The sequence below is a fragment of the Thalassophryne amazonica genome, chromosome 12 (assembly GCF_902500255.1).
Source record: "Thalassophryne amazonica chromosome 12, fThaAma1.1, whole genome shotgun sequence".
Taxonomy (NCBI): Eukaryota; Metazoa; Chordata; class Actinopteri; order Batrachoidiformes; family Batrachoididae; genus Thalassophryne; species Thalassophryne amazonica.
In genome coordinates this window covers 73991889-74003934 of record NC_047114.1, presented here as the reverse complement: position 1 = coordinate 74003934, position 12046 = coordinate 73991889, and the positions used below count along the sequence as shown (strand labels likewise).

The following is a 12046-nucleotide window of genomic DNA, read 5'->3' as shown; positions in this document are numbered from 1 at the left end:
TGGACATGTCCTGTCTCTAGCAATCAGTCTGTGAGCAGGACTTTTATGGACTTTATTTAACACAATCGTGAGAGAACTTGAGGTGAGCACGATGAGATGCAGCCAGGCTGCAATGAGAATTTTTCTTCTTTGAATTGTTCACATGTGCTCTTTGAGCAGTGTCATTTTGCTCCACACAGTATAAAAAGTTTGACAACAATCCTGCGTTATTTATAGCTCTGCAACAATGGAGCACAGCAGGAATCATAAATTGGCGTTGGGTAATGTTATATTGTGTGGGTGTGGCATCCAGTCACGTTAAGTACCATTAAGTAGCCTCAACTTACGAGAAAACTACTTCCTTTCTGCGTCCTGTGCTCGATGCAGAAAAAATTAAACATTTAATTTTTGGCGTCCGTTTCACTTCGCCATTTGCGTCCCTCTCCATGTTGTGGCTTTAAGCTGCATCAACTCGGAACTAGGTTGCATCAACGTGGTGTCGTCATGATGCCGCATGACGCAACTCGAAGCAGGCCTGGTGTGAAAGGGGCTTAAAGCAGTTTGGTTGGTTACACCCAGGGATATGTGTGGATAAACTTAACACCATATTACAGTGCAGACAGTATTTTGTTAACAATCACCGGCCTTGAATTACGCACTGCCTTGTTTAGGTCCCGTGTCTGAGCACGGTTTGAAAAAAATAAATGGCCAGTCTTTTAATCATGGAAATACAGTACCCACTTTCTTAAATCGCAGAGTGTCAGTGCTGAACTTCATTTCATACTTCTGTTACTGGACAGTCCAGACTGCTCTGTCCGGTACATGTGAGGAGTTTTTAATGAAAATACATTATGATGGGATGAGACTGGACGTTTTGCCTGATGTGAGCGAAAATCCATTATACAAAATCCGGTATATACATACAGTGTTTATTACATGGAAAACCATACAAAAGCACTGGGACTTTTGCTTTTGTCCAGTGAGTGCGAATATCTGGTTTATACAGTGACAGTTTAGACGAGTTTTATTGCAGGGGTAAGGTTGCAAATTACATTATACTGTTACCATTCACAGTTCTATTACCATTAATTTTGTTTCTCTTCATGTTTTTGCTTCTTTGTCAACAGAGATCTATGTTGCTTTCTCTTTTTTCACACTCTCATTTCACAAAAGGGTGGGTTCTCAAACTTGTTAGTAAAAATATGAAAGGTGGAAGAAGTACAACCCCAATTCCAGTAAAGTTGGGATGTTGTGTGAAATGTAAATAAAACAGAACACACATTTCAAAAAAGTTGGGACAGGGCAACAAAAGACTGGGAAAGTTGATGAATGCTCAAAGAACACCTGTTTGTAAACAGATGAGTGTCATGATTGGGTATAAAAGGAGTATCCCCAAAAGGCTCAGCCATTCACAAGCTAACATGGGGCTTTGTGACTACTTTGTGAACAACTGCATGAAAAAATACTCCAACACTTTAAAAATAATGTTTCTCAATGTTCAATTGTAAGGAATTTAGGGATTACACCATCTACAGTCCATAATATAATCAGAAGATTCAGAGAATCTGGAGAACTTTCTACACGTAAGCGGCAAAGCTGAAAACCAACATTGAATGCCCGTGACCTTTGATCCCTCAGGCGGCACTGCATTAAAAACTGACATCATTGTGTAAAGGATCTTACCGCGTGGGCTCAGGAACACTTCAGAAAACCATTGTCAGTTAACACAGTTCGTCACTACATCTACAAGTGCAAGTTAACACTCTCCTATGCAAAGGGAAAGCCATACATCAACAACATCCAGAAACGCTGCCGCCTTCCCCGGTGCCCGAGCTCACTTGAAATGGACAGACACAATTTGGAAAAGTGTGTTGTGGTCTGATGAGTCCACATTTCAAATTGTTTTTGGAAATCATGGACGTCGTGTCTTCTGGACAAAAGAGAAATAATATCATCCTGATTGTTACCAGCGCAAGGTTCAAAAGCCAGCATCTGTGATTGTATGGGGGTGTGTTAGTGCCCATGACATGGGCAACTTATACATCTGTGATGGCACCATCAATGCTGAAAGATACATCCAGGTTTTGGAGCAACACATGCTGCCATCCAAGCAACGTCTTTTTCAGGGATGTCCCTGCTTATTTCAGCAAGACAATGCCAAGCCACATTCTACACGTGTTACAACAGCATGGCTTCGTAGTAAAAGAGTGCAGGTACTATACTGGCCTCCCTGCAGTCCAGACCTATCACCCACTGAAAATGTGTGGCGCATTATGAAGCGCAAAATACGACAACAGAGATACTGTTGATACTGTTGATCAACTGAAGTCGTACATCAAGCACGAATGGGAAAGAATTCCACCTACAAAGCTTCAACAAATAGTGTCCTCAGTTCCAAAACACTTATTGAGTGTTGTGAGAAGGAAAGGTGATGTAACACAGTGGTAAACACACCACTGTCCCAGCTTTTTTTGAAATGTGTTGCAAGCATCCATTTCAAAATGAGAAAATATTTGCCCGAAAACAATAATGTTTACCAGTTTGAACATTAAATATCTTGTTTGATTTTTTAAAGGATTTGTAAATCATTGTATTCTGTTTTTATTCACATTTTTCACAACATCCCAACTTCATTGGAATTGGAGTTGTACGTCCCTGTTGGGCCATGTTGCAACATGGCAGCCTCCATGAAGAGGCCCCGCTCCCATGTAAACATGAAGGGCTCATTTGAAGCTCATAAAAACACATTGATTCATTGTCGCAGATAATTATACACTAACGAGCAGATGGTTGGTGAATGCTTTCTTCCATTTCTGCTAATAAACACCTCTAAATTAGAGGTGGGCGGATCGATCCTAATATCGATAATATCAATACCAATGCTGGTATTGATATTGAGCGATCCTCATGTAAAAAGATCGATACTCAAGCTTTTTTTCCTCTCCCGCATGCACTGACTGCTGCACACGCAGATTCATCAAAGACTGCTCTCTGTCTGTAAGAGCAGCACTGCGCTGTGTCACACAACACAGAGCAGCGCACTCTTGTATTGTGGTTTGTCAGCCCTCTACCTCAGGAGATTTTGTTTTAAGTTGTTGTTAAGTTGAGTGATATTTTTTTAAACAAAAATGTTGACTGTGATAATAAAGTATTTTGTTGTCACGTACAATATTTGGCAAAATTCTAGGTCTTTTGGATCCTTTGGATCTATGAAGCTTAAATATGAAAATGTATCGGTATCTGTATCAATATCAGTGATACTGGGCCTGTATTTACTTGGTATCGGATCAATACCAAAATTCCCGGTATCGCCCACCTCTACTCTAAATCCTACACACTGTAGCTTTAAGATGCTTCCTGAGAATAAGCTTTTTTTAGTTTTCTTCCTCGTGTTTTACACCTTATTCTCACTACATCTTAGTCTGAGTCATACTGGTTGCACAACTTTCTCTTTTTTTATTTTTTTTGGCAGTTAACATTTTTTGATCCCAGTGGATCTCACCCTGCGATACAAGGAAGACCCCACCCCTCAGTTTGGGAACCTCTGCTCCATGCAGATGCATAAGTAATCTCAAGCAATACTATGTGAGGGGAGCAGCAGATGCCTTATTTGCATAAACCAGCTCCACTCAGTTTAAATCAGACATGACTGCCACTTGACTCTACAAAACAAGTACAGAGGATGGAGAACAAAAATGGCTCACACACTTGAAATAGAAAACCTGCGCTGCAGTGGGAGTTGGAGATTTACCTCAGCAGAAAAGCCCCCAGCTCTTCATAAGTTGAGATCTAGCCATCTAACAGCTCGCTGATCCCCCGATCTGAGCCGGAGATGAGGGTCTTCCCGAGTCATGGCTGTCAGGCTGAAGATGAGAGCTAAACGGCGTCACCTCTCCCTGGCTGGCTGGAGCTGTTGCAGAGGTGAGGACTGAATGACTCCCAGTGGAGCTGGTGCTGAAGAGCAGAATGAGGCGATCCTGCAGTGAGTTTTCACTGCTTGGCAGTCCCTGATCGCTGGCGGTGCTGCAGCACTGTGAGGTGCTAAATTTACTGTTAACAGTCGGATCCACCTGCAGGTGAGGAGCTGCTGTGATCCAGCTGAAATAAACAAGCAAATTATTTAACTTATTTAATTAGTTCAAAGAATGCCTGAGTTTTGATTAAAAGCTACCACTGCTCTCAAGATCTGTTCCGCTGGTGCCAGCACAGATATGTTGGAGTCAGTAGCACATCATTTTTAATCAGAAGTGATTTACAGCTTAGTTTTCCAAATATATATATATATATATAAAGATTCAAAACTGAACTACAAAGTGTGACTTTCACTGCTAAGCCTTTGATGAAGGATCCTTTCCAAAGCCCCACTTGTAAATCCTGTGGATTCATGTGTGTGAAAGCCAAAATGCAATTAACTCATATTCTTGCATTTACTTGAATTTCAAACACCAAATCCTGCTTATTAGTATGCACTGCTGGCAGCGCACACAAACGTTGCACCAGCTCTGTGGAGTGGCATGTGCTGCCACTATGATGGCTGTCCTGCAGGGATTATAAACGTAGCGAGCGCATCTCAAGCTAAATTTCATGCATTAATTAAGGAGCACTGATTATACATTAAGAGAGCCTTAATGAAACTAGAAAATGTATTTGTCTGAGCACTGGGGAGCCATCGTAACTCGAGTAAGAGCGAGGAAAAGCAGAGCAAAGGCTTCGGAGGGTCTTAAACAGGCGTGTGCATGTGCGCTGTTTCAAAACAAAAACAATGCATTGCGCTGAAAGACACAACTGGGGGCACTGTTTTGCACTCTAATGAAAGAGCACCATTTTAAAAGAATGATGCAATGCCTTCTTTTTTCAGTATTGAGCAATTTTAAGATAAGGGGCCCTATTTTGACCATTTGTAGCGCAAGGTCTAAAATCGCATAGCAAGAGTGCATTTGGAGTGTTTCCAACTCTGCAATTGATAAAGCATGAGGCAGTTGGCTAGGAACTTGGTGCTTTGCTATTTTAACAACAGACTCAAGTGAGAGGTTTTCTTGTGAGCTAATGGACCTGCCTGCATCACAAACAGGGCAAAACCACTAAAGCTCCCAGAGGTGAAGCACTGCGGCAGTAGGTTGGGTATTTTTTACCTCCGCCCATGTTTTTGCCTTTGTGTGTTTGTTTGATTGTGAACAGCCTAGAACCCACAATTTTTCATATATTGTTATGATTTTTTTTCTACAGAGGATTCAAATCCTGATAGGCAAGAACTAATTACATTTTCAAGGTCATAGATCAACAGTCAAAGTCAGGAAAAATATTGGAAAAATCCCTATCCTTTAACATTGAATAAATTTTCAAAAATTCATAACTCTGTCAAAATAATTGATTTCTTTTGGACAACATTATGTAGGATGGTATCGTTTATCAACTGACAAAATTTGATCCAGATTACAGATTTTGTGGGCATTGAAAACCCCATTTAATGTATATTTTACATTATATCTTAATCAATCACTCTCATATTTGAAAGTGAGGTGCAGACTGGCACTCACTATCACCTGACAAAGTTTGATCCAGATCTGATCTGGATTGTGGATTTTGTGGACATTTGAATTTAATATTGAAAAGCCCATTTGGTGTCCATTTTGAATTGTATCTCAATCAAAAGTGTCTCAATCACTCTTATTTTTCTTAGTAGAGAAGCTTGAATCTTCGACTGGACTGGGTTGTTTGACGCGAGGACATTTCGCTTCTAATCGCAGAAGCTTCCTCAGCTAAAATTCTTCCTCTGGTAGTTTGACTTCTGTCTTGACTCTTGCAGAGAAGAATAAAAATTGTTCTGTTATGGATTTACCTACACCATCAAAAATGAATGGAGGTTCCAATTTTATGCCTGTTTGTTTTCCAGTTATCAATCGGAAACCAAGTGCTAAAAAGCAATGACAAATTATGCATACCAAAGATAACCAATGTTCTGTGAAAATGATCTGAAAAAGAATTCAGAAACTGAAAAAGTTGGGGGAAAAAAAACCTGACCACACCACAAAAAACTTTTATTCAAGGGCTTGAACTAAATACATACTCCTGACATTTGATCACATCTAATTTAACTAATTACCTCCAAACCGTGACTATCCAGGGTTGGGACCAGGAGGCAGAGCTGTGGTCTTATACACCTCTCTGCAGCTTCTCTCCCCCTGCCATCCCCTCATTACCCCATCCCCGTAGAGACGGTGCCTGCTACCAGACCACCAATAACCAGCAAAAATCTATTTAAGCATAAAAATTCAAAAAGAAAAAATAATATAGCACCTTCAACTGCACCACAGACTAAAACAGTTAAATGTGGTCTATTAAACATTAGGTCTCTCTCTTCTAAGTCCCTGTTGGTAAATGATATAATAATTGATCAACATATTGATTTATTCTGCCTTACAGAAACCTGGTTACAGCAGGATGAATATGTTAGTTTAAATGAGTCAACACCCCCGAGTCACACTAACTGCCAGAATGCTCGTAGCACGGGCCGAGGCGGAGGATTAGCAGCATTATCTTCCATTCCAGCTTATTAATTAATCAAAAACTCAGACAGAGCTTTAATTCATTTGAAAGCTTGACTCTTAGTCTTGTCCATCCAAATTGGAAGTCCCAAAAACCAGTTTTATTTGTTATTATCTATCGTCCACCTGGTCGTTACTGTGAGTTTCTCTGTGAATTTTCAGACCTTTTGTCTGACTTAGTGCTTAGCTCAGATAAGATAATTATAGTGGGCGATTTTAACATCCACACAGATGCTGAGAATGACAGCCTCAACACTGCATTTAATCTATTATTAGACTCAATTGGCTTTGCTCAAAATGTAAATGAGTCCACCCACCACTTTAATCATATCTTAGATCTTGTTCTGACTTATGGTATGGAAATAGAAGACTTAACAGTATTCCCTGAAAACTCCCTTCTGTCTGATAATTTCTTAATAACATTTACATTTACTCTGATAGACTACCCAGCAGTGGGGAATAAGTTTCATTACACTAGAAGTCTTTCAGAAAGCGCTGTAACTAGGTTTAAGGATATGATTCCTTCTTTATGTTCTCTAATGCCATATACCAACACAGTGCAGAGTAGCTACCTAAACTCTGTAAGTGAGATAGAGTATCTCATCAATAGTTTTACATCCTCATTGAAGACAACTTTGGATGCTGTAGCTCCTCTGAAAAAGAGAGCTTTAAATCAGAAGTGCCTGACTCCATGGTATAACTCACAAACTCGTAGCTTAAAGCAGATAACCCGTAAGTTGGAGAGGAAATGGCGCCTTACTAATTTAGAAGATCTTCACTTAGCCTGGAAAAAGAGTCTGTTGCTCTATAAAAAAGCCCTCCGTAAAGCTAGGACATCTTACTACTCATCACTAATTGAAGAAAATAAGAACAACCCCAGGTTTCTTTTCAGCACTGTAGCCAGGCTGACAAAGAGTCAGAGCTCTATTGAGCCGAGTATTCCTTTAACTTTAACTAGTAATGACTTCATGACTTTCTTTGCTAATAAAATTTTAACTATTAGAGAAAAAATTACTCATAACCATCCCAAAGACGTATCGTTATCTTTGGCTGCTTTCAGTGATGCCGGTATTTGGTTAGACTCTTTCTCTCAGATTGTTCTGTCTGAGTTATTTTCATTAGTTACTTCATCCAAACCATCAACATGTCTATTAGACCCCATTCCTACCAGGCTGCTCAAGGAAACCCTACCATTATTTAATGCTTCGATCTTAAATATGATCAATCTATCTTTATTAGTTGGCTATGTACCACAGGCTTTTAAGGTGGCAGTAATTAAACCATTACTTAAAAAGCCATCACTTGACCCATCTATCTTAGCTAATTATAGACCAATCTCCAAGCTTCCTTTTCTCTCAAAAATTCTTGAAAGGGTAGTTGTAAAACAGCTAACTGATCATCTGCAGAGGAATGGTCTATTTGAAGAGTTTCAGTCAGGTTTTAGAATTCATCATAGTACAGAAACAGCATTAGTGAAGGTTACAAATGATCTTCTTATGGCCTCAGACAGTGGACTCATCTCTATGCTTGTTCTGTTAGACCTCAGTGCTGCTTTTGATACTGTTGACCATAAAATTTTATTACAGAGATTAGAGCATGCCATAGGTATTAAAGGCACTGCGCTGCGGTGGTTTGAATCATATTTATCTAATAGATTAGAAGAAGACTAGAAGGAGAGAGCATATCTCACCCATATTGGCCTCTCTTCATTGGCTTCCTGTTAATTCTAGAATAGAATTTAAAATTCTTCTTCTTACTTATAAGGTTTTGAATAATCAGGTCCCATCTTATCTTAGGGACCTCGTAGTACCATATCACCCCAATAGAGCGCTTCGCTCTCAGACTGCAGGCTTACTTGTAGTTCCTAGGGTTTGTAAGAGTAGAATGGGAGGCAGAGCCTTCAGCTTTCAGGCTCCTCTCCTGTGGAACCAGCTCCCAATTCAGATCAGGGAGACAGACACCCTCTCTACTTTTAAGATTAGGCTTAAAACTTTCCTTTTTGCTAAAGCTTATAGTTAGGGCTGGATCAGGTGACCCTGAACCATCCCTTAGTTATGCTGCTATAGACGTAGACTGCTGGGGGGTTCCCATGATGCACTGTTTCTTTCTCTTTTTGCTCTGTATGCACCACTCTGCATTTAATCATTAGTGATCGATCTCTGCTCCCCTCCACAGCATGTCTTTTTCCTGGTTCTCTCCCTCAGCCCCAACCAGTCCCAGCAGAAGACTGCCCCTCCCTGAGCCTGGTTCTGCTGGAGGTTTCTTCCTGTTAAAAGGGAGTTTTTCCTTCCCACTGTAGCCAAGTGCTTGCTCACAGGGGGTCGTTTTGACCGTTGGGGTTTTACATAATTATTGTATGGCCTTGCCTTACAATATAAAGCGCCTTGGGGCAACTGTTTGTTGTGATTTGGCGCTATATAAAAAAATTGATTGATTGATTGATAGATTACAATTTGTTCATGTAAATGGGGAATCTTCTTCACAGACTAAGGTTAATTATGGAGTTCCACAAGGTTCTGTGCTAGGACCAATTTTATTCACTTTATACATGCTTCCCTTAGGCAGTATTATTAGACCGCATTGCTTAAATTTTCATTGTTACGCAGATAATACCCAGCTTTATCTATCCATGAAGCCAGAGGACACACACCAATTAGCTAAACTGCAGGATTGTCTTACAGACATAAAGACATGGATGACCTCTAATTTCCTGCTTTTAAACTCAGATAAAACTGAAGTTATTGTACTTGGCCCCACAAATCTTAGAAACATGGTGTCTAACCAGATCCTTACTCTGGGTGGCATTAGCCTGACCTCTAGTAATACTGTGAGAAATCTTGGAGTCTTTTTTGATCAGGATATGTCATTCAAAGCGCATATTAAACAAATATGTAGGACTGCTTTTTTGCATTTATGCAATATCTCTAAAATTAGAAAGGTCTTGTCTCAGAGTGATGCTGAAAAACTAATTCATGCATTTATCTCCTCTAGGCTGGACTATTGTAATTCATTATTATCAGGTTGTCCTAAAAGTTCCCTGAAAAGCCTTCAGTTAATTCAAAATGCTGCAGCTAGAGTACTAACGGGGACTAGGAGAGAGCATATCTCACCCATATTGGCCTCTCTTCATTGGCTTCCTGTTAATTCTAGAATAGAATTTAAAATTCTTCTTCTTACTTATAAGGTTTTGAATAATCAGGTCCCATCTTATCTTAGGGACCTCATAGTACCATATCACCCCAATAGAGCGCTTCGCTCTCAGACAGCAGGCTTACTTGTAGTTCCTAGGGTTTGTAAGAGCAGAATGGGAGGCAGAGCCTTCAGCTTTCAGGCTCCTCTCCTGTGGAACCAGCTCCCAGTTCAGATCAGGGAGACAGTCACCCTCTCTACTTTTAAGATTAGGCTTAAAACTTTCCTTTTTGCTAAAGCTTATAGTTAGGGCTGGATCAGGTGACCCTGAACCATCCCTTAGTTATGCTGCTATAGACTTAGACTGCTGGGGGGTTCCCATGATGCACTGTGTTTCTTTCTCTTTTTGCTCTGTATGCACCACTCCGCATGTAATCATTAGTGATTGATCTCTGCTCCCCTCCACAGCATGTCTTTTTCCTGGTTCTCTCCCTCAGCCCCAACCAGTCCCAGCAGAAGACTGCCCCTCCCTGAGCCTGGTTCTGCTGGAGGTTTCTTCCTGTTAAAAGGGAGTTTTTCCTTCCCACTGTCGCCAAGTGCTTGCTCACAGGGGGTCGTTTTGACCGTTGGGGTTTTTACGTAATTATTGTATGGCCTTGCCTTACAATATAAAGCGCCTTGGGCCAACTGTTTGTAGTGATTTGGCGCTATATAAAAATTGATTGATTGATTAATGAAAAGCCACGCCTACTTTTTTCCCCAAGGTAAAAATTTGTGGAATTGGAAACTAGTGTTGGTGGAGGTTTGCGCTCTATGAGTGCGGTGCTGTTGTACTGTTGTTTATTTTGTTAACTCAGTTTCATTACATGAACATGCCAGGTTTATGCATTTTGTGAACCTTTCTACGTAAAGCATATTTGAATAGTGCGCTGCATAAATACCTTTAGACCAGGTTTTTGTTTGTCTGTGGTACAGTTGCTCTCTGCTGCCTCACAACAGCAACGCTCCAGCACTTATTTTAAGAACAGCACACACAAACACACAAAAAAGCACAAGCAAACTAGTAGTTTAAAGAAAGGTGGTGCTAGGTCTGAAAATGATAGCTGCATCTGTTGTAACCTGGCAACGACACGATATGCTGGGCACTGCTCCGTGTTTCACCATGCACCATGCACTGTGTGCTGTGCAATGCATAGTGCAACTGTCATTCATTGCTAGTTTCCAACCAATGCAGCTTTTGATCCTTTCCACACAATGCACTGCAGATAACAATGAAAGTGCACTACACCATGTGCAGTGCGCTATGTTGTAGTTCATTCATTCTGTTGTGTGCTGGGGTGTTTGGCTGGTTTGGTTTTTGTTTTCTGTTTCTCCCACCAGGTGGTATGCATTCAGTACTGAGTGGCTGAGTATTAGGACCTCACCCTGAACACCTGAGGCTTGTTTTCACGTGCAGGTCATCAGGGCTCACAGCTGTGGTGTATTTTGTCTTAATCAGAGATTGCTGCACTTAAACCTTGAATGCACAGTGTGTGATTGCCAGAGACTCGACCTTGTGAGCAGACATGTGAGATTGACGTCAGGAGAACAATCTCACCATTACGGACGCAGAGACCGCTCCAGGTTTGACGCCACAGTCTGTGAAGGAGGATTGGGTGAGGTCTCACGCTCTTCAGCACACTTCCTGAGGTAATTTAGTTTTGTTGACTTTTATGAAGTAATGACAGTGGATTTGGTGTTCCTCACACCTTGTTGTATTGAGCTGTCACATTATGCTAACTGTCTAATCAGCTTCTGCTGCAGTGGAGATTTGAACTGAGTTGTTCCGTGCCTGCAGGGTGAGAAGCTGATATATATTTAAGCCAGGAAGTGTTTGCTGATTGTGTGCACCTTTGAGCTGTGTCTCTCTGGGTGGAGAGTGTTGGACTCACCTCATGTTTTCTTTCTTCACAGACTCGGTTTGTCGCGGCCACCTGGGGGGGTGGCGGCGGGGTCCCTGGGTCCGAACTGCTGTGGCTCCGGACCGTTTGCGCTGCTGAGAGCGTGCCGTGTTTTCACCTCACCAGACCGCGGACATTTTTGGTTATCACTGCACTCATTATGATTATTAAATTCTGTTATCTTTTGAACCGTGCTCTGCTTATTTCGTGCTGGGTCCTGTCAAATGCCGGGTCGGTGCTCTGACCGCGTCCGACACATAACACATTCAGTCATTCATTCATTTTCTGCCAAGTGGTTAGTGCAGTGGTTTCAGTGTGGAAGGTTCTCAGTTCAAACCCCACCCTTGCCACATTTCTCCATGTAATGTGGAGTTGCGTCAGGAAGGGCATCCGGCGTAAAACTTGTGCCAAATCAACATGGATCTGCTGTGGCGATGCCGAGTGAAAACAAGG

At 41.3% G+C, this 12046-nt stretch overlaps 1 protein-coding gene across 1 annotated transcript in view; it reads right to left on the bottom strand.

Annotated features, from left to right (window-relative positions):
• Positions 1 to 12046, bottom strand: part of sntg1 (syntrophin, gamma 1) — a 127151-nt gene that overhangs the window by 90677 nt on the left and 24428 nt on the right. The window contains exon 2 of the mRNA XM_034183358.1: positions 3731 to 4077. The gene's annotated coding sequence lies outside the window, so the exon portion shown is untranslated. The remainder of the gene's footprint in view (positions 1 to 3730; positions 4078 to 12046) is intronic.